Genomic DNA, 22,204 nt, shown 5'->3' with positions numbered 1-22,204 from the left:
AGCACTGCCCTATACAAATGTATAACAAACAATCCTTGAATACAAACATTACGAATGTGATCCAAATTGTATGCTAACAATTAGGCAGGCTTATGTGAAACTGAATGTACATTATTTCAGAGTGGTAGCCGTGTTAGTCTGTATCAGCAAAAACAACGAGGAGTCCTTGTGGCACCTTAGAGACTAACAAATTTATTTGAGCATAAGCTTTCATGGGCTAAAACCCACTTCATCAGATGTATGGAGTGAAAAATACAGTAAGCAGTATATATATTACACCACGTGAAAAGATGGGATTTGCCTTACCAAGTGGGGGGTCAATGCTAACGAGGCCAATTCAATTAAGGTGGAAGTGACCTTTTCTCAACAGTTGACAAGAAAGTGTAAGTATCAGCAGAGGGAAAATTACTTTTTGTAGTGACCCATCTATTCCCAGTCTTTATTCAGGCCTAATTTGATGGTGTCCAGTTTGCAAATTAATTCCAGTTCTGCAGTTTCTCATCGAAATCTGTTTTTGAAGTTTTTTTGAAAAATTGCCACTTTTAAGTCTCTTATTGAATTTCCAGGGAGATTGAAATGCTCTCCTACTGGTTTTTGAATGTTACAATTCTTGATGTCTGATTTGTGTCCATTTATTCTTTTGCGTAGAGACTGTCTGGTTTGGCCAATGTACATGGCAGAGGGGAACTGCTGGCACAGGATGGCATATATCACATTGGTAGATGTGCAGCTGAACGAGCTCCTGATGGAATGGCTGATGTGATTAGGTCCTATAATGGTGTCCCTTGAATACATATGCAGACAGAGATGGCAACAGGATTTGTTGCAGGGATTGGTTCATTAGTAAGCCATTGGGCAGGAAGGGGAGAAACAGGAAAAATAAACAGGCTGCCTTAAATTTGAGTTTTATGATATAACTGAAACAGCAAGAAAGACAGATTTCTAAAATAAATCTATTGCTGAAAAGTTACAGGGGTCCTGTAGGCCACTATAAAATGACTCTGGAGCTTCCCTTGATTGGTAAAGAGCTGGGATGCTCAGGGTCTGAAAGGCTTCTTCACCCCTTCCATTGATGGAGGAAAAACAACATAAGGTAGCTGACCTCTGGCAGTGCTAGAAATCTGCCACCCTCCCCCATCTACTGTGCTAGAGCCTTCAAGCAGGAGCAAAACATTTTCTTACTCCTAGGCAGATACTGGGAATATATTTATCAGCTGCATGTGTGCTGCCTGGATAGTCTGCCCACTTGTCATCAGGAACAACACCCTCCTGTATAAGTCTCAACCAGAAATTGAAGGCAGCACCCACAAATTTAAAATTTGGTCAAAAATTAAGTTATCTTTTAAAAATTCACTTGGGAATTTATTATGAAAGAGGTTTTCCAGTATCTAAATAGTGTAGTTTTATAAAGGAAGCAGTTATTAACTAAGAAACACTGGATTAGATCCTCAGCCAGTGTAAATAGTGTAGTTCTAATGGAGTCATGTTGATTTACTTCAACGGAGGATGTGGCCCATTATTCCAAGAGCCATGTTCAGTTCTGCTGGAGTCACAGATGATGGCAGGACCCAAACAAGGAAGAATACAGTATGAGGCAATAGATGTTAAGGCCACAGGAGGTCATCTTGTCTGACCTCTTGCATAACTAGGGTCATAGAATGTCACTCATTATTTTTGCCATGTAGGGATTATTCTATCTACTGGGGGGTGGGGGGGAGAGTTATATTGCTGCCCATCACTGTAGTATCTGATCATCTATTTTATTCTTCTCTACTATGTTGAACAGTATGACCAAATAACCTGTGGATGAAGTAGACAATATCTTTTCGGAAGCCATGTTGCTTTCAAGACCATTACAAATACAGAGGGGAAGGGGGTAAATCAGCATGAGCTTCAGGGAAAAGGCAAAAGATGTAATGGAAATGAATGCTCGCCTACATCTTCTAGGTAGTAGTAGAAATAATGGGGAGTAAAATCAACAACAAAAAAGGAGCTAACGGTGTCCTTTCATATGTGTTCCTTCAAAATCTCAGCAGATAGATCATCTCCAAATAATTTTAAAGATACTTAAAGGGATTTCAGTGTCCCTATTCTTAAGACAGGCATTATCCGCTATACATGTTGTAACACTAGGCCCTCTGGTGCCCACTGGCAAAGGGTTCACTGTTCTTTACAAGCAACTCCTGTCTCAGACCTGAGAAATTCACTACACCAAATACACCACTTTCAGTGTATTTATCCATAAAGGGTAATATATGAGGCCTGTACTGAAAGCTTGCAACTTATCAATACTCATAATCATTGCGAGATGTGTGTACTGGTAATATTTAAAGAATATTGTAACTATATTGAAAATTATGCTTACAGTTATGGGGTAAAAGTGAGTCACCTGGGAATCATATGCCTCAGTGATGGACCATTCAGGCAGGAGGGAGTTGCCACCCCTCCCTGGCTAGCTAATTATGTAATGTATTGTTCGATTGCCCACCTTTGCACCAACCCTTAAAAGTCAATGGAAAAATCTCAGAGATAAACTATAAAAACATCAAAACCACTTGAAAGTGAAAAGAAACAATATGACAGCGGGGGGGTTGCCCTGTGTCATAAATATAAAGGGAAGGGTAACCACCTTTCTGTATACAGTGCTATAAAATCGCTCCTGGCCAGAGGCAAAACCCTTTCACCTGTAAAGGGTTAAGAAGCTAAGGTAACCTAACTGGCACCTGACCAAAATGACCAATAAGGAGACAAGATACTTTCAAAACTGGAGGGGGGGGAACAAAGGGTCTGTCTGTCTGTCTGTGTGATGCTTTTGCCGGGAACAGATCACGAATGCAGACTTACAACTCCTGTTAAGTTAGTAAGTAATCTAGCTAGAAATGCATTAGATTTACTTTTGTTTAATGGCTGGTAAAATAAGCTGTGCTGGATGGAATGTATATTCCTGTTTTTGTGTCTTTTTGTAACTTAAGGTTTTGCCTAGAGGGATTCTCTATGTTTTGAATCTGATTACCCTGTAAGGTATTTACCATCCTGATTTTATGGAGGTGATTCTTTTACCTTTTCTTTAATTAAAATTCTTCTTTTAAGAACCTGATTGCTTTTTCAAGATCCAAGGGTTTGGGTCTGTGTTCACCTGTACAAACTGGTGAGGATTCTTATCAAGCCTTCCCCAGGAAAGGGGGTGTAGGGCTTGGGGGGATATTTTGGGGGAAGAGATCTCTGAGTGGGCTCTTTCCCTGTTCTTTGTTTAACACGCTTGGTGGTGGCAGCATACGGTTCAAGGACAAGGCAAAGTTTGTACCTTGGGGAAGTGTTTAACCTAAGCTGGTAAAAATAAGCTTAGGGGGTCTTTCATGCAGGTCCCACATCTGTACCCTAGAGTTCAGAGTGGGGAAGGAACCTTGACATGGTGGCAGAGCGGTGGGATCATTTTCAGATCATTTTGAACCGGAAGCACAGCAGGATTTTTAAAGGTTTTGTAAAAGGTGATTGCAGCTGTAGATTCTCTCTCTCTGCCTGGGGGACAGAGCAGCAGGCATAACAAAAGGATTTTTCTGTAGGCTGAGAACAGCTATCAGGAAAAAAAAGGTATCAGGTTACGGCACAGCAAAATTTTACAAGCCAGTTTTTTTGTTTTGTTTTGTTTTCTTTCTAACTCTCGGGTGTAAAGTTAGTTAAAAACAGAGAGGTTAGGATGACAGACTGCACTGTTCAACAGAAGTTGTAATTAGCCAGCTTTGAGGCTGAGGAAAAACAAAAGGAACATGAAAGACGGGTATAACTCAGAAAGATGGAAATGGAGGCAAAGGAAAAAGAAACGGAGGAGAAGGAAAAAGAGAGGAAGCATGCACTGGAGATGGAGAAGGCAAAGGCTCAGCAGAATATACCGAATAACGCTAACAATCCTTCCCCAGCAATCCACAAATGGGAGCGACTATGTCCACAGTATGATGAATCCAGTGATATTGCTGAATATTTTCTCACCTTTGAGAGACTGTGCACACTCCATAAAATTCCTGAAGCTCACAAGATGACCACATTCGTCGCAAAATTGACTGAAAAAGCTCTGGACATATTCAAGATGCCTATTGATGAGGCTTCTGACTATAATAAATTCAAGGATTTGGTTTTAAAACAATTTCAAGTTACACCTAAAACTTACAGAGTAAAGTGAGCTGTAGCTAATGAAAGCTTATGCTCAAATAAATCTGTCAGTCTCTAAGGTGCCACAAGTACTCCTTTTCTTTTTGCGGATACAGACTAACGCAGCTGCTACTCTGAAACCAGAGTAAAATTTAGAGCCCTTAAGAGAGGACCTGGACAAAGTAATGTGGCTTATATAAACCTGATGAAGGATCTGTTAGATAAATGGGTCAAAGGAAGGGGTGTAACTAGCTTTGAAGGAATGTGTGATTTGATGACTCAGGAGCAATTCCTGAATATGTCCAAGGAAGAAATAAAACAGTGTTTATGGGATAAGAAAATGGACTCAGCAGAAAGTCTTGCTTCTTATGCTGATCAATACAAGCAGTCCCAGACCGCCAGAGAGGCGGGGCAAACCAGAACAAAATAGGTGGCGGGAGGAGAGAAAAACAACCCTGGTTGCAATTGGAGTGGATACCAGAAGGGACACATTCGGACCACCCTCTACTACCGGGGGCAGTCCAAGGCCCCAACTACACACCAAGGAACACTCCAGACAGCTCTGCATCCCGCCACAACATTCTCCAGCAACCCACCTTGCCCCAATGACCCGTCAGCTGGACGATGTTTTAAATGTAACAAGCCGGGGCATGTAAAGATCAACTGCCCCAAGAACCCCAACAGATTACAGTTCATTGCACCGGAATCACACCAGAGGTCCTCAGGCCCACATACCTCCCAGATACCTCAGAGCGAAGAGAAACAGTGAGTGTGGGTGGGAAGAAGGTCACAGTATGGAGGGACACTGGAGCACAAGTGTCGGCTATTCCTGCTTCCTTAGTGGACCCCAGTTTAATCGACCCAGAGGTCCAAGAGACGATTCAACCTTTCAAGTCAAACTCTTTTGACTTGCCTACAGCCAAATTGCCTGTCCAGTACAAGGGCTGGTCAGGAACGTGGACTTTTGCAGTCTATGATGATTATCCCATCCCCATGCTGTTGGGAGAAGACTTAGCCAATCATGTGAAGCTAGCCAAGAGGGTGGGAATGGTCATCCACAGCCAGGCTAAGCAAGCTGTCACACCTAGCTCTGTTCCGGAAACTTCTACCAGGACACGGTCAGAGGTGATGGAACCAGACCCCATGCCAATGTCTGCAACAGCAGTAGTGGATCCAGTCACAGAGACCCAGACAAAGCCAGTCCCAGAACTGGAACTGGCGGAACAACCAGCACCAGAACCATTCCCAGCACTGAATCCAGTACTTGCAACTCCAACACCAGAGGGCCCCACTGAACCTGCACCGGCAGCAGCAGCAGATGACCCTACACAAGAGGCTCAGCTGGAGCCTGAAACCCAACATAGTGCACCAGTGGACAGCGGTCCACAGTCAACGAAAACAACCCCATCACCTGCATTGCTTCCAGAGGAACCAAGCCCAGGTCCACAATCCAATGAGGAACTGATGTCTCCAGCATCAAGGGAACAGTTCCAGACCAAACAGGAAGCAGATGAAAGCCTCCAGATAGCTTGGATGGCGGCATGGAGCAACCCAACACCTCTCAGCTCTTCTAATCAGTTTGTTGTAGAAAGAGGACTTTTATACAAGAAAACTCTTTCTGGTGGACACCAGGAAGACTGGCATCCTCAGAGACAGTTGGTAGTTCCAACTAAGTTCCGAGTAAAGCTATTAAGCTAAGCCCACAATCATCCTAGTGGCCATGCTGGGGTGAACAGAACCAAAGACCATTTGGGAAAGTCGTTCCACTGGGAGGGAATGGGCAAGGATGTTTCTACCTATGTCGGTCTTGTGAGGTGTGCCAAAGAGTGGGAAAACCCCAAGTCCAGGTCAAAGCCCCTCTCCAGCAACTCCCCATCATAGAATCATAGAATATCAGAGTTGGAAGGGACCTCTGGAGGTCATCTAGTCCAACCCCCTGCTCAAAGCAGGACCAATCCCCAAATAAATTATCCCAGCCAGGGCTTTGTCAAGCCTGACCTTAAAAACTTCTAAGGAAGGGGATTCCACCACCTCCCTAGGTAACGCATTCCAGTGTTTCACCACCCTCCTAGTGAAAAAGTTTTTCCTAATATCCAACCTAAATCTCCCCCACTGCAACTTGAGACCATTACTCCTTGTCCTGTCATCTGCTATCACTGAGAATAGTCTAGATCCATCCTCTTTGGATCCACCTTTCAGGTAGTTAAAAGCAGCTATCAAATCCCCCCTCATTCTTCTCTTCCATAGACTAAACAATCCCAGTTCCCTCAGACTCTCCTCATAACTCATGTGTTCCAGACCCCCAATCATTTTTGTTGCCCTTCGCTGGACTCTCTCCAATTTTTCCACATCCTTCTTGTAGTGTGGGGCCCAAAACTGGACACAGTACTCCAGACGAGGCCTCACCAATGTCGAATAGAGGGGAATGATCACGTCCCTCGATCTGCTGGCAATGCCCCTATTTATACAGCCCAAAATGCCATTGACCTTCTTGGCAACAAGGGCACACTGTTGACTCATATCCAGCTTCTCGTCCACTGTAACCCCGAGGTCCTTCTCTGCAGAACTACTGCCTAGCCATTCGGTCCCTAGTCTGTAGCGGTGCATTGGATTCTTCCATCCTAAGCGCAGGACTCTGCACTTGTCCTTGTTGAACCTCATCAGATTTCTTTTGGCCCAATCCTCCAATTTGTCTAGGTCCCTCTGTATCCTATCTCTACCCTCCAGCGTACCTACCTCTCCTCCCAGTTTAGTGTCATCTGCAAACTTGCTGAGGGTGCAATCCATACCATCCTCCAGATCATTAATGAAGATATTGAACAAAACCGGCCCCAGGACCGACCCTTGGGGCACTCCGCTAGATACCGGCTGCCAACTAGACATGGAGCCATTGATCACTACCCGTTGAGCCCAACAATCTAGCCAACTTTCTATCCACCTTATAGTCCATTCATCCAGCCCTTACTTCTTTAACTTGCTGACAAGAATACTGTGGGAGACAGTGTCAAAAGCTTTGCTAAAGTCAAGGAATAACACATCCACTGCTTTCCCTTCATCCACAGAACCAGTTATCTCATCATAGAAGGCAATTAGATTAGTCACGCATGACTTGCCCTTGGTGAATCCATGCTAACTGTTCCTGATCACTTTCCTCTCGTCTAAGTGCTTCAGAATTGATTCCTTAAGGACCTGCTCCATGATTTTTCCAGGGACTGAAGTGAGGCTGACTGGCCTGTAGTTCCCAGGATCCTCCTTCTTCCCTTTTTTAAAGATTGGCACTACATTAGCCTTTTTCCAGTCTTCCGGGACTTCCCCTGATCGCCATGAGTTTTCAAAGATAATGGCCAATGGCTCTGCAATCACATCCGCCAATTCCTTTAGCACTCTCGGATGCAACGCATCCGGCCCCATAGACTTGTGCACGTCCAGCTTTTCTAAATAGTCCCGAACCACTTCTTTCTTCACAGAGGGCTTTCTTCATTGAGGTTCCTTTTTCAGGGAGTTCCAAGTGGGGAACCCTATGCTGCCACAACCAAGCGTGTTAAACAAAGAACAGGGAAAGAGCCTACTTGGAGACGTCTTCCCCCCAAAATATCCTCCCAAGCCCTACACCCCCTTTCCTGGGGAAGGCTTGATAAGAATCCTCACCAATTTGTACAGGTGAACACAGACCCAAACTCTTGGATCTTGAAAAAGCAATCAGGTTCTTAAAAGAAGAATTTTAATTAAAGAAAAGGTAAAAGAATCACCTCCGTAAAATCAGGATGGTAAATACCTTACAGGGTAATCAGATTCAAAACATAGAGAATCCCTCTAGGCAAAACCTTAAGTTACAAAAAGACACAAAAACAGGAATATACATTCCTTTCAGCACAGCTATTTTACCAGCCATTAAACAAAAGGAAAAGTAATGCATTTCTCGCTTGACTACTTACTAACTTAAGGAGTTATGAAGAGCATTCCCGATCTGTTCCCGGCAAAAGCATCACACTGACAGACAGATCCTTTGTTCCCCCCGCTCCAGTTTTGAAAGTATCTTGTCTCCTTATTGGTCATTTTGGTCAGGTGCCAGTTAGGTTATCTTAGCTTCTTAACCCTTTACAGGTGAAAGGGTTTTGCCTCTGGCCAGGAGGGATTTTATAGTTCTGTGTACAGAAAGGTGGTTACCCTTCCCTTTATATTTATGACATGGGCTCTTTCCCTGTTCTTTGTTTAAAACGCTTGGTGGTGGAGAAGGAACCTTGACACCCTGTCTGCGAATAAAGACAAAAGACTGATTCAGTAGATAACAGGGTGGAAAAAGACACGCTGGGTCCATTCACTGAGGAGGTACCTTGATGAGCACGGGTGCTTCATGAAAGATTGGTTTCTAGCTCCTTGGGGCTAGCAAGTGCTGCCAAAGATTGAACTTTGGGGTAAAAATGTGCTTGTCTACACTACAGAGTTTTGTCGACAAAAGTCAGCTTTCGTCAACAAAACAGTGGAGTTGTACACACTACAATGCTCCTTCTGCCGACAAAACTCTTCTGTTTCACTGACAAAATAAAACCACTTCTATGAGAAGCATAGAGCTTTTTGCTGCAAAGTTATATTGACAAAGTGTCAGTGTAGACACTGTGCTTGGTTATGTCGCTGTAAATGGCCTCCAGGACGCAATCGGCTCTGGTCAGCAGTTCAAACTTCACTGTTCTGCAGCCAAGTACACAGGTATTTGTCCCTCCCCATTTAAAGGCCTGGGAATTTTTGAAATTCCACTTCCTGTTTGCTCAGCATGGACAGCTCACATTGCATCTTCTTAGCTGACCATGGAGGCTCCATGCAGCAAATACTCTCCTTTTTGGAGCACACCTAAGTTGTTGGATCTGCTGGTACTGTGGGGAGAGGAGGCTGTGCAATCCCAGCTCTGCTCCAGCCGTAGGAACTTTGATACCTACAGTCAAATTTCTTGTGGCATGTTGGATAAGGGTTACAAATGGGAGACACATCAGTGCTGTGTGAAGATAAAGGGGCTGAGGCAGGCGTACCAGAAGGCAAGGGAGTCAAACTGTCACTCTGGTGCTGTGCCGAAGTCCTGCTGCTTCTATAAGGAGTTGAATGCTATCCTTGGTGGCAACCCCATCTCTACTGCCAGGAGACCTGGGGATAGTTTGGGGGTGGGGAGGAGCTAAAGACAGTGGACAGTGGATTCAATCCTGAGAACAAAGTGGTGGAAGAGGAGGTCAAATTGGAGGACAAGATGGGAGAGGCGACTGGGTCATCCAGTACTGTGGCAAGCCAGGACCTCTTCTTGACCCAGGAGGGTTCGAGCCAGTCCCAACACTCCATCTCTGGTGCACATGATGCAGGAAAGGGAAACTCTGGTAAGTTATCTTTTTGAGTTGATGCTGCTCAGTTATATGAGGTAGAACTGTCCTTTGCTTTGTTATACACTAGAAGTGGGTTAAGGGATAGAAATGTACAAGTGTGGAAGTAACAAAGGGATAAAGGGGATTTGGACGCAGACATCTTAGTTTTCTTAAAAATAGAGTAAAAGTCAGGTTAACTCTAACTCTAATAAAGCGAGACTTTAAGGCAGGGCCTGGGTGAGTGAGAAGCGAGTGGGAAAATGGTAAGAGATGCCGTTTTGACCTTGTGTTAGATAAGAATGGAATGCAGACTGTAGCAGGAACTGCTGAGAAAAAGTAAGATATCAGGAAGGAATATGTATAAACAAGATGCAGCAGTTTATCATTATTATATGTAACAAAAGGTATAAATGCTTGCCTTGTTTATCATGCGGAGACCTGCCTAGGAAGGGGGAATCCCTGTCCGTGCGCACCCTCCCCCTTGCAACTGCTTGAGAATAAATTATCTCTGACTTGTTGCAAACAACCTAAAAGTGAAGACTGTTTTTCTTCCACAATTTGGTGCCGTGACTCAGATGGCAACGCCCAGCTGAGACAGCGTCAACTACTGCAGACTGTTCCCCTTCGAACCCCATGGCACCACAATAGAGGTAAGAGACCTTCTGAAATCTCTATTGGGGTTTCGGAGGAGGACTGCCCGTGGGGCCGCCTGTCACTTTGGGGCTTATGCCATGCGAACTTATTGATTAAGCAACAAGATCAGATGCAAAGCGATACTGAGGAACTGTTGCCGCCCTCAATAAGGTTAGTTTGAAGTGGTACTGCGGATTTAGTTTTGCCACCCTCAATAAGGTTAGTTATATGCAGTACTGAGGAGTAGTCTTGCCGCCCTCAATAAGGTTAATGCATAGGTGCTGAGTGGTTTTGGCCACCTCAAATAAGGGAAAGGTTGTATTAAGTCCGGACATAAAGAACTAAGGTTATTGTTAAATGAGATGCATCAGGATATGGGGAATGAATGTGTGTGTATGAATGAATGAAGGGGGGTATGAACTGCTGATCAAGTCCAGGACTTAAGCTGACTCCAGCCGCCCCATGGCTACCCCATGTGGGAGTTCTGAAAGCAAGGGGGGGTCAGCTGAACCTTGTGACCCAGTGGAGATTCTTTCCTTACTAATGAGCTGCTGACCAGGTCCAGACTTAAGCCGCTAGTCGGTGGAACCCGTGACCCAGTGGACCCTTTCTTGGGGTGTGTGAGTGAAAATCTTCCCTAATTTATGAGCCGCTGAAAGGACAGGGGTCCCATATGAGCCGTTGAGTGGACAGGATACTCCCCTGTGTGATTGCAAAATGTGTGGGGGACAGTCTAAGAATTCCCCCGCACCACTGAAGGGTACCCCTGCGTACTACATGTATGTGCATTATGGTCCTAGGACCTGCAAGTATTTAGAAAATAGGAGTTTTTACAGTGTGATAATCCATCTAAACAATTCCCACTAGAAGGTACCTTCGATCTAGATAAAATCATATACCTCAGAGGAACCCTTAAATCCCCCAAAATCCCTGATATACAGTGGAGACAAGTTGTTTATTGGTGGGAGGAAGCTACAAAGAGACTCCATGAGTCTCGAGTGTGGAGTCTGAAGGACTCCCAGGAAAAATTAAAAACTCAAGTACAGGATTTGAAAACTAAATGTAAAGAATCCGGATGCCTCCCTGCCCGAGCTACTCCCTCAGCTCCTTTATATCCCCAATTAGTCAAGACTGAGAGTGAGGATGAAGCCGTTGAGGACATTGTGGATCTTTTCAGCAGTGCTCCACGGCAGCAGCCATTGCCTCCTCCCTCCCCTCCACAAGTTGCGCCTTCTAATGATCTCCATGAGGGAGCACAAACCTCACTGCCACATGTATCGACTACACAAATTGTTCTTTCTCCTGGAGGGGGGCCTTCCTCTTCGCCGCCCTATCAGCAGCCGAGGATTTGTTCCGATCCCTCTAGCAGCTCACCCGACTCTGACTTTTCTAGCCCATTTTCCCACCACACTAGGAGCCAGATATTAGTGTTTCAGGTTCCCTTAAGACAATTGCCAGGTGATGGAAATAATTTGGTTACAGTTCATGCCCCTGGGACGCCAGGGGACCTTAGAAATTTAGTAAAGGAATTTCCTAATGTTAGAGAGGAGCCAGAAAAGTTTAGAGAGGAGCTCCGGACAGTGATTCAGTGTTACAATCCATCATGGGCAGATGTTAACCAACTCTTGCGAGTAGTTCTGCCAGCCGGGGTTCAACAACGACTAGTTGCTCAGGCCCAATGGCCCGGTGCTGACCCCGGAATTGGAGATGCCCTGACTGAGGCTAGGAATCTCCTCTTGAACGCCATTCCAGAGGTCTGCCCTAAGAAAACGGATTGGACAAAGATCAATAACTGTAAACAGAACAAAGGCGAATCCCCTGCCGATTATCTAGATAGACTAACTAAGGTATTTGAACAACATTCGGGAATTGCCCAGCCTGATACCAATGCCAGAGAGGCAGTGGGGGCTGCCTTTGTTCAAGAACTCTTACCAAGGGTTCAGCAGCAGTTAAGGGTTATCTGCATTGGTTGGCAAACTAAACTTCTTTCTGAATTGGTGACAGTTGCTAACCATTGTACAGCTTGCATAGAGCAGAAAAAATAAAGTTCTGAAACAAAACTCTTGGCCTTGCAGTTGCAAACTTATCAGTATAGAGGCCATGGGGTAATGAGGGGCAGATGAGGACAAGGTCGGGGGAGAGGGAGAGGTCCCTCATATCCTGCCCCGACAAGGAACACTGCATGCCACTTTTGTGGCCAGGAGGGACACTGGAGAAATGAATGCCTGAACCGACAGCCTCAAAATCCTCCACCCCCTTTCCCAAACCCTGAAGCACCTGTTTTTTCCCCACAAAACAACTCTTATTAGGACAGCTTGAGGGAACGTAACTGCATCATGAATCCTTTAATTCCTATTAATCAAGAAGGCCCATATGTAAATTGTGAAATTGCAGGACAATCTATTGCTCGTCTTGTGGACACTGGATCTAGCAGATCAGCCTTAAGATCTTTAGAGTTTCCCTCTGTTCCCTTGTCATCCTTGTCTATTAATGCCATTGGTATTTCAAACCAATCTGTTCCACATCCTGTCACAAAACCCCTTTCTGTTGCCCTGGGACCCCTTTCTGATCAACATGCCTTTTTACTCAGCCCATCCTCTCCTGTTAATTTGTTGGGATGGGATCTTTTGTGTAAATTAGGCTGTACTATCTATTGTACACCAGATGGCATATTCTTACAAGTTCCTGATGAGAATACCAATCTGGTGCCGGCTACACTGCACACAACAGTGCCAGCCAGACCACATGCAGCTCTCAGCCCTCATCTTGTTCACTTGTTGTCACAAGTGCCCTCTTATCTTTGGTCTCGGCATGCAAATGAAGTGGGGCAGATTCGAACAGCCGAACCAGTTAAGATTTTTGTTGATCCGTCTCAATCACTTCCACAGGTACCACAATATCTACTGCACCCTGAAACAGAGGAGGGAATAGCTCCAGTAATGGATTCCTTGTTACAGCAGGGTATTATTGTTCCTACTACTAGTTCTTGTAATACATCTATTTTCCACATAAAGAAACCAGGAAAAAACACCTATCTGTTTGTTCAAGATCTACGTGGGGTTAATGCTGTTGTCTTGCCATTCTTTCCAGTGGTTCCTAACCCAACTACTATTCTTTCTTGCATTCCCCCAACAGCCACTCACTTTACTGTTGTGGACCTTTGCTCAGCTTTCTTTTCCATTCTCATTCATCCTGATAGCCAATATTTGTTTGCCTTTACCTATAAAGGGCGCCAGTACACCTGGACTCACTTACCCCAAGGGTATACCGAATCTCCATCCCTGTTTTCCCAGATCCTAAAGAAGGATCTGGACAATGTGGTCTTCCCAGGAAAATCTGTACTCATACAATATGTGGATGATCTTTTGTTGGCATCCCCTTTCTTTGAATCCTGTAAAACTGATACTTTAGTTCTTCTGACAGCTCTTGCTGCGAAGGGTGACAAGGCATCTCAGGAAAAACTCCAGTTGTGCCAACCCAGAGTTCATTACCTTGGTCATGATATTTCACCTGGCACTCGCCATTTATCAGATGCTCGCCTTACAGCCATTTAAAACATGCCTAGGCCTGTCACTATTTCTCAAATGCGAACCTTACTTGGTATGACTGGGTACTGCAGACAGTGGATTTTGGGTTATTCGACAGTAATTAAGCCATTGCAGAAGCTGATTAAGTCAGGCACCCCCGAGCCACTTCCATGGTCCCCAGAGGCTGAACAAGCCTTTGTGGCCATTAAACAAGCCTTTTCCAGTGCCCCAGCCCTTGGGCTTCCTGATTATGCTAAACCATTTATTCTTTTCTGTCATGAACGTAATGGGTTTGCCTTGGCTGAACTAATGGAAAAACACGGAGATAAACACCGTCCCCTTGCTTATTACAGTACTACCCTGGATGCTGTGGCAGCTGGATTTCCTCCCCGTCTCTGAGCTGTAGCTGCAGCTGCCCTTTCTGTGCAATTATCTGAATCCATAGTCTTAGGATCACCCTTAACTGTCGCTGTACCTCATGCTGTGGCAGTTCTTCTGTTGAAATCTAAGACACAACATCTACTTCCTGCCTCACTAAATATGAGCTTGTGTTGCTGTCTTCATCTCATATTACCTTGACTTGCTGCCCCATTCTAAATGCTGCCTCTCTATTGCCTGGGCCGGAAGACGGGGAGCCACATGACTGTATCTGTGACTTCTGTTCTTACCCGTCCGAGAGACGACCTTATGGATATGCCTTTGCAGAATCCTGATCTCATTTATTTTGTGGACGGCTTGTGCTTGCGAGATTCTGAGGGTAAATTGGTAGCTGGTTATGCTGTATGTTCCTCATATTCTGTTATTGAACGTGCCTTCCTTCCTTCTGTGTTTTCAGCCCAGGTTGCTGAGCCTATTGCCTTGACCCAAGCCTGTATTTTAGCTCAGAATCAAGCAGTTATTTATACAGATTCTTGCTATGCCTTTGGAGTGGTACATGATTATAGTTTACTTTGGAAGTACAGGGGTTTTCTTACATCCACTGGTTCCCCTATTAAGAATAGTCTGTATGTATCTGCTCTTTTGGATGCCCTTTTATTGCCCAAAGCTGTTGCTATTATTAAGTGTATAGCTCACCAGACCCCTCATGATGTAGTTACACGTGGAAATGCTTTGGCTGATTCCACAGCCAAGACTGTGTGGCCCTTTCTACCCCTCAGGCTGCGTACACTTGTGCCTTGATTGAGCAGCCTCTGCTAGCTTCCCTTGAAGATCTTGCCAAGATCCAGGAGGCAGCGCCAGAGGCTGAGAAATGTTCTTGGAGTGCTGCTGGGTGCATTTTACACCCTGATCACCTTTGGCATTCCCTGGACGGCTGCCTGGTTGCGCCTGAGGTGCTCTTGCCCTATTTTGCTCACATGTACCACGGAGCAGCGCACGTAAGCAAAGGGGGGATGGTTGCTGCAGTTAAACGGGACTGGCGTGGGCTGGGTTTTTCTTCTATTGCACACCACTACTGTCAACAATGTATGATTTGCCAGCAGCACAATGTTGGTAAAGCTGTTAAAGTTAGGCAGGCAGCACATCCCCCTCCATGGGGACCTTTTGTAAATATTCAGATTGATTTTATTCAAATGCCTAAATGTTGTAATTATGAGTATGTGTTAGTTTTAGTTGATGTTTTTTCAAGCTGAGTTGAGGCCTTCCCTTGCAGAAGGGCAGATGCCAAGACTGTTGTGAAACTTTTGCTTAAGGATTTTGTACCATGATTTGGCATACCTGTGAGTATTAACAGTGATCGTGGAACTCGTTTCACTGGACAGACTGTAAAAGAGTTATGTGCAGCTTTGTAGATCCAACACAACCTCCATTGCCCCCACCACCCGCAGTCTGCCGGGACAGTGGAACATCAAAATGGGATTTTGAAAAATAAACTAGCCAAGATCTGTGCTGAGACGAACTTAAAGTGGCCAGATGCCCTCCCATTAGCATTGATGAATATGAGGGCCACTCCCAATTGAAAGACTGGACTCAGCCCTCATGAGATTCTGACAGGATGCCTGATGAGGCTTCCAGCAGCACCTCCGCTGACCCTCGCCCAGATGGACATTCATTTAATGGATGACACAATGCTTAATTATTGTCAGGGCACTAATGAAATGTGTTAGGTCTCTTTAGACACAGGTGAAAGAAGCACTACCCAAGGATCCTGAGCAACCCTACCACTCGCTGGAACCAGGAGACTGGGTCTACATAAAGGTCCATCAGCGAAAGACCGCCCTGACCCCACACTGGAAAGGCCCTTACCAAGTCCTGTTAACTACCAACACCGCTGTTGGACTGACTGCCTGGGCCCACACTTCTCACTGCAAAAGGGCCCCTCCACCTTGAGATGACTCTCCGTCTGATGATCAGTCTATTTCTCCTTCTGGTGCTGCTGTTCCTTTTGGACAGCAGGAGAAAAGGACAAGGTGAAGTGCTAGTAACCTCTCCCTTGTCCACTGACAGAACTACCATGCATTTGGATTTTGCTAGAAGAACCAAATCATTACAGGGTGATGTGCTAGTAACCTCTACCCTGCATAATGCTGAACCACGACTGTTCCAAGAGAGAAGAAGGAACACTCGCTCTGCTGAAACCACCAAGGTCCAGGAATTCCTGACAACAAAGGACATTAAAAATTGGCCCTGGTGGAGGAAATGGAGTATTGTATATTGGCAGGGAGGGAACTGCCGGGACCGTTCTTGGGAATGTGGAGTTGAGTGGTGGTTTGGATTTCTTTCAGGGTCTGGGCTTTGTGCTTACGGATAAGTACCATCAGAATGTACTGCCCTCCCTAATTGGCTTCCCGATGACGAATACCAAAGACGCCTTGCTGCCATGAATATTACCCCGACCATCTCCTCCACCTTTGCCACCACCCCCGTAATTTACCCAAATACAGACAATACTGTATATTTTAATGAAACCCAATGGCCAAGACCTTCATATGTTAAAGATTTACTGAAATTTTGTTCAGAAACTTATTTTTTAAAGTTCAGAATATGTCATATGAGCAAACAATTGAGTGGAAAACAAATGGGTCGGTGGAAATAGAAATATATGATATCACTACAAATGAGCCCCAAGAATCGGAAATTGAGATTAATGGGTTCTAGAGCGAGGTAGAAAAGATGGCCACTCCTGGAGTCTGCAGTATGTTAGATGAAAGAGGCCCTTATTGTTATTTGGTCACCCAATTAGTGAATAATCAAACATATACCCGAAGAGTCTGTTCTGCCACTGGAAATTTTACCTGCATTGAAATAATCCCAGTAACTGATAATTTAACCTGCAATATACCCCTTCCTATGCTATTAATGCTAATGTCTCTCGGAAATATATGAAAGTGTTTAGCCAACAGATGTGGTATGGTACTTCACTAAAGAGAGATGTGTTAGGATATCAATGGACTTTGATTAATACTACACTAGGGACTATAAAATTCACGCTGCCCTTATCCAGTTTTCAGGTCACCTCTGCATATCCTGATTGCTCAAAAGGGGCTGCCATTAGGTTAGTACAGCAAAGGGCCTGGGTTTCCTCTAGAAAGAAGAGGGACTTGGCGGGACACCTATAGGATGGTGCCAATAGTGCAGCTCCAATTTTGGAATATTTATAAAGGCCAACAACATGAAGAGAAATTAGGACAGTTGGAAAAAGCCACAAGTCTTATTACTGGAGCACAGTTAACCCAGGTACAGGCTGGAGTTGGTGAATTACATGTTATCTCCGCCCTTAGTTCAATGACCCAGAAACTTCTGAAGACGATGGTACTAAATATCACTGAGGCTGGGAAGGCATTGCAGTGGGATCTGGCTCGTTCAGAAATTCAGGATTTCCTGAATGACCAGCTCATGGCCATTCGGAGTGATCTGGAGCATCAGGCTTGGCCCACTGCCCTTACAGATACTTCAGGAGTATCATCTGATCTGTGGCCATGGAGACGTACTTGGAGATTTTCTGAGTGGAAGTGCAGACATTCGCAGTGCTCCTTCCAAGCATACAGACTGATTGAAGGGATGTGGGCCCCCACATACCGAATCCTGCCGGGTTCATGGGGACGATGTATGTGGGATTGGATAATTCACTGAGACATTTGGGAAATTAAACTACCTGATATGCCTAACCGATTTATAGTCAATGCTCCTGGAATAACACCCAACATTTGGATAGGGATAGGGAGTCAATGGACACTCTGGCCTTTAGAACCCCCACAACTTCAGTGTGTACGAAAACTGAAGCCAGGGGAAGTTGTCACTGTTCATGACAATGTTTGTTGGGAGGGTACGGGACAAGGAACTACCTTGACAGAGTAATGACAGTTGTGTGTATATTAAGGCCACCACTTTGCAAGACATACATTTTAATCTCACCACTGCTGCAGGCAATCATATTATTTATTGGCCTGCGGATAGAATCCTACAATCAGCCCTTAGATTTCAGATACCCTTTAATAGGACTGCCTTAGTACCTGACCAGTTCCAAAATTTGCTTTCACTCCTACCAGAGGTCCGGCAAATCTCTGAATTACAAGGTCAAATTCATATGCTTCAAAATATATATCAAATTGAAAAATATGCCTTTCATACTGCCTATAGAGTGTCTACGTTATATACTAATTATGATGCATTGTGCTATGTAACTAGGCCTATAAAACAACCCCATCATATTATTACAATGGGAATGTTAATGTTTTTATTGCTGTTGTTCAATTCAGGATTATGTTATTGTTGTTGTAAAGGACGTAATAATAATAACACCTGCCATGTTCATACTAACCAGGCATTGTCATTGCATCCAACCAAAGCCCATGAGGCTGAACCATTTGATCTAGAATCTAGAATCAGAAATACAAGGTTTGATGAAATGGAGGTTTAAGACTGATAGTTGTGCTAGAAGCACAAAAGGGGGGAGTGTGGAAGTAAAAAAGGGATAAAAGGGATTTGGACGCAGACATCTTAGTTTTCTTAGGAATAGAGTAAGAGTCAGGCTAACTCTAACTCTAATAATGCGAGACTTTAAGGCAGGGCCTTGGCGAGTGGGAAGCGACCAGAAAAACTGTCAGAGATGCTGTTTTGACCTTGTGTTAGATAAGAATGGAATGCAGACTGTAGCAGGAACTGCTGAGAAAAAGTAAGATATCAGGAATGAATATGTATAAACAAGACGCAGCAGTTGATCATTATTGTATGTAACAAAAGGCATAAATGCTTGCCCTAATTGTTTATCATGCGGAGACCTGCCTAGGAAGGGGGAATCCCTGTTTGTGCACACTCTCCCCCTTGGAATTGCTTGAGAATAAATTGTCTCCGACTTGTTGCAAACAACCTAAGAGTGAAGACTGCGTTTTTCTTCCACACAAGATTAGCTGTGTTTGTGTGTGCTGGACATTCCCCTGTGCAGCTACACAGTGGGATGGAACAGTGTGCTAATGCACACTGAGAGTTCACTGGAATCCTCCAGAGAGATCTCTAGGAAACTTTCCTGGAGATACTCATCCATCCTCTGCCAAAAGTTCCTTGGCAGAGCTGCTTTGTTCCTTCCTCCATTGTAGGAAACATTGTAGGATTGCCGGCATCAATCAGCAATCACTTGTGCAGGGACCAAAGTGGCACACAGTGAGCAGCACAAGGACCTGGTCTGAAGCTGCACGCATACAGGATATTCACCCTTGAATCCTTGCTTACCCTCAGGAGTAAGATATTGGCTTCAATGACATGTGGAAAATGGTAGCAGAATTTACAATATTGCCCCTCGTCGCCTGCAGTGATCCCCTTAAAAAACCACCTAGACCAGCAGTCCCCAAACTTTTTCACTTGCACCCCCCCTTACCTGGTCTGAGCCCTGCCCAGGAGCTGGGGTGGGAGGCGAGTGGGTGAATGGGGGCAGGACAGGGGACGGGGAGCTGCACTCTGGGGGTGGAGAGGTGAGGGGGCAGGATAGGGGAGTGGGAGCCACACATGGGGCAGGACAGGGGAGCTGCCGGTACCTCTCTTGCCAGATCCATCCCTGAGTGCTCCTCCAGGCTCCAGCAGCAGCTGCTGCTCTTCCCACCCCCCTGGTGGCAGAGGCCAGTTACTGCAGGTAACCAGACTTTTAGTATCTGGAAAGCTGGGACTGGGGCTGAAGCAGAACTAGGGGCAGAGTGGCGCTCTCTCCCTGTCTCCTGGGGGGGCTGGCCCAGGCCCACCACACCCCGCGGATGTTCCTCTGCACCCCCCTATAGAGGCGCGCCCAACAGTGTGTGGACCACTGACCTAGACCCTTTGCCCCATCTTGAATGCCCCTTTCCTGGGTGAACTCACCATGTTTAGGGCATTCACTGAGCTGTGTGCTTGGCAGGGACACTGAGAAACTAATTCAAATTTGAAAACAGGTACATTTTACTGTTATGATTTGATGCTTTATGTGCATTAACAATCATGCTTCTGTTTATTGTTTCTTGTGCTTCTGAAGATGTGGTCTTCTGGGGAACCCCCTACACACAAGTGCAGCGCCTCCACCAGATAAGGAAGTGACCAAGGAGGAGCAAGGAGGACCTATTTCAAGAGGTGCTCCAATCCTCAGATGCCAAAAAACAAGAACGCAGGGTGTGGAGAGAGACTGTAAATGAAAATTAGAAAGCCAAAGGCAGAACAGTAAGGAGAGCCAGGAGAAAATTTTAGCCAGGAGCAGATGATAAAAGTGATGGAAGAGCAAATAGAGGTGTTGAAATCCCTAATCACACTGTAAGCAAAATACATCCGTGCTCAGCCCCCCTGCAGCTGAAACAGAACTGCTTGCCATGCCCTCCCTAAACTCCTCCCACCCATTCCTTGCATCTTCCTGGCAGTCTCAGTACCCCATTCACTCCACCCCTTCAGACAGCTTCCAAAATGATACCTGGAGTTACACACAGCTATGGGAGCCTACATCAGGACACTGTCCTTCACTGTTATCTGACTTTCCACCAAGCGTTTTCTGTATGTTGTTAATTGTTTTTTAATAAAAACATACTCGCTGAAAAATAATCAATCTTTATTTGTCTCCTATATATGGACTTGCTGCTGGAATTAATACACAGTGGCAACTGGAACATTTGCAGATTACAAATCATGGTCAGGAATCATCAAAATTTTCATGAAAGGCAGCAAGTTAACAAAGCATGGCAGAGTGCTGTATACAAAGACTTACATTACTTGTACTCATTGTCAAAATGGTGCCTCAAAGCCTCCTTGATTCAAATAGCCTCCCGTTGTGCCCCTATAATAGCCGTGGTATCTAGCTGCTCAAAATTAGCTGCCAGGCAATGCGCCTCCATGCTCCACCCTGGGGGAAACTTTTTACCCTTAGTTTCACAATATTATGGAGCTCACAGCAGACGGCTATGACCATGGGAATATTTTCCTCATTTAGGTCTAACCTGCCTAAAAGGCAGCACCAGCATGCTTTTAATCTGCCAAAGACACATTCTAGGATCATTCTGCACCTGTTCAGCCTATTGTTGAAGCACTCCTTGCTGCTGTCCAGGTTTTCCATGTAAGACTTCATGAGCCATGGGAGTAAGGGGTATGCTGGGTCACCCAGGATCACTATGGGCATTTTAACATCCCCCATTGGAATCTTCTGGACTGGAAAGAAAGTCCCTGCTTGCAGCTTTCTGTACAGGCCAGTGTTCCTGAAGATGTGTGCGTCATGCACCTTTCCCTGACCACCCTGCGTTGATGTCAATGAAATGACCATGGGGATCCACACGTACCTGCAATACCATAGAGAAGTACCCCTTTCTAAGATGTACTCTGTTCCAAGATGGTCCGCGGCCAAATTTGGGATATGCTAGGCAATTATCACTCTACCGCAGTTAGGGATTCCCATTGTTGTAAAGCCATCCAGTATTTCACACACATTGCCAAGAGTCACAGTCCTTCATAGCAGAATAAGATTAATGGTCCTGCACACGTGCATTAATGCAACCTCAACGTTGGACTTCCAGACTCCAAACCGATATGTGACTGACTGGTAGCAGTCTGGAGTTGCCAGCTTCCACACAGCTATCGCCACGCACTTCTCCACCGAGAGGGCTGCTCTCATTTTGGTGTCCTTGCACCACAGTGGTGGGGCAAGTTCCACAAACAGTTCCAGGAAGCCTTTCCACATCTGAAAGTTCTGCAGTTACTGCTTGTCATCCGAGACCTGTATAATAATGTGATCCCACCACTCAGTGCTTGTTTCCCGAACCCAAAAATGATGGTCCTCCATGTGCAACTGCTCCGTGAATCATAGAATTATAGAATCATAGAATATAAAGGTTGGAAGAGACCTCAAGAGGTCATCTAGTCCAATCCCCTGCTCAAAACAGGACCAACACCAACTAAATCATCCCAGCCAGGGCTTTGTCAACCCGGGCCTTAAAAACCTCTAATGAAGGAGATTCCACCACCTCCCTAGGTAACCCATTCCACTGCTTCACCACCCTCCTAGTGAAATAGTGTTTCCTAATATCCAACCTAGACCTCTCCCACTGAAACTTGAGACCATTGCTTCTTGTTCTATCATCTGCCACCACTGAGAACAGCCTAGTTCCATCCTCTTTG

At 45.2% G+C, this 22,204-nt stretch overlaps 1 protein-coding gene across 2 annotated transcripts in view; it reads right to left on the bottom strand.

Annotated features, from left to right (window-relative positions):
* EML6 (EMAP like 6) overlaps window positions 1–22,204 on the bottom strand; it is a 340,990-nt gene that overhangs the window by 74,734 nt on the left and 244,052 nt on the right. The gene's annotated exons all lie outside the window — the stretch shown is intronic.

The sequence above is a fragment of the Natator depressus genome, chromosome 3, assembly GCF_965152275.1.
Source record: "Natator depressus isolate rNatDep1 chromosome 3, rNatDep2.hap1, whole genome shotgun sequence".
NCBI lineage: Eukaryota > Metazoa > Chordata > Testudines > Cheloniidae > Natator > Natator depressus.
The sequence above is the reverse complement of the archived record's forward strand: the minus strand, read 5'-3'. Positions and strand labels throughout refer to the sequence as shown.